This window comes from Etheostoma spectabile, chromosome 18 (genome assembly GCF_008692095.1).
Source record: "Etheostoma spectabile isolate EspeVRDwgs_2016 chromosome 18, UIUC_Espe_1.0, whole genome shotgun sequence".
Classification (NCBI taxonomy): Eukaryota; Metazoa; Chordata; class Actinopteri; order Perciformes; family Percidae; genus Etheostoma; species Etheostoma spectabile.
This window is the reverse complement of record NC_045750.1, coordinates 20,801,651-20,802,990: the sequence shown is the minus strand read 5'-3', so window position 1 is coordinate 20,802,990 and position 1,340 is coordinate 20,801,651. Positions and strand designations below refer to the sequence as shown.

Genomic DNA, 1,340 nt, shown 5'->3' with positions numbered 1-1,340 from the left:
TATTTCTTAGTTACCTGATGGAGACCATGTCCTGCTGGTTGGACGGCAGCATCTGCTTTTTGGCCTTCGTCTCATTCACGAACACACACACACACACACACACACACACACACACCTCAAGCTCATGCCATAATTCATAATGAGAAAAAGATTAAATTGGACTTATGAGGATGGCAGCGCTGTGTTTCTGGCCAAGGGTGTCTCTTAAAAATGCATCAACGCTCATTACATTGTGCTTAATGGGCTTAGAAGAAATTTTTCCCCTTACCATTTCAGTCACGGATTACAAAAAGTGCTCATAATAGATACAAATGAAGTCATATGTAAAGCTGGACACACAAACTAACACACACACTGCCTGTGACTCTGCTCTTGGACTGCCATACAATATGTCATCCACGCTTTGACTAAAATTGGACTCAGAAATGATTCCCAGGAAAAAAGCAATAAGTCATGATTACAAAATGATGGACAACCTCATCTCCCAATTAGAACAGAGAATATTTCCAACATGGAGGAGGACTGCCTGGAAGTCCTCATCCGCTGATTTTCCAGACATTTCTGATCACTGTTCCCTGCCAAGGCCTGCACAGACTGAGGCTGTGCGAGCCAGCTTTAAATCATTGTGAATGGCATAAAAACTTTTATCAGGGAAGTCAACTTTTCATAATTTGAAGAAGACAAACTACATTTATGTTACAATGGCAGCCCCATAATGTCACACAGATTCCAGGGGCTTTATATTTCATCTACCTTATTTTGCATATAAAATAGCTATGTAAGTTTCAAAAACCATTCAAAACAAGTACAATGAGGCCAAAAATGACTTTAAGTGGTCAATGATCTCATTGAACAGAACTATAATTATCTAGTTCTCCATCTGGTGGTGTGGCCTCCTGTGCCAGGAGTGGACCTCCTGCTGTCGGCCGTCTGAGCACAGCCAAACACAGTCAGTTGGTGGAGCGGGCGCACACATATGGAGGTTCACTCCTCAATGTGGCGGCCGCAGGTTCGACTCCAATCTGTGGCTCTTTGCTCATTCCCCTTCTCTCTCTCCCCTTTTAAAGAAGAAAAAAAAAGATACAGGCCTGGATTTTGTAGTATTCAGCCCTATCCATGTTGGCCAAATATCACGGCTGCCATAGCTCTTGCTGTAATTTATCGTAATTTGTAGAAAGTATTTTGTATTTTACTTGTAATTTTCCAGCTGAGTTTGACATTAAAAAGTAGATGCTGTTCGTCAAAGTGTGTTCAGGCGAAAATTGACAACTCTGTAGGCTGTTGTATCCACCGATTTAGCATTGCACTATATGGACAGTTTGCATTTGTTTTGTTTTTTT

The 1,340-nt window shown here is 41.4% G+C and overlaps 1 long non-coding RNA gene across 1 annotated transcript in view; it reads left to right on the top strand.

Annotated features, from left to right (window-relative positions):
• Positions 1–1,055, top strand: part of LOC116706560 (uncharacterized) — a 9,256-nt gene extending 8,201 nt beyond the window's left edge. Inside the window, exon 3 of the long non-coding RNA XR_004336272.1 lies at positions 955–1,055. This is a non-coding gene — a long non-coding RNA (uncharacterized LOC116706560). The remainder of the gene's footprint in view (positions 1–954) is intronic.
• Positions 1,056–1,340: the final 285 nt, after the last annotated feature.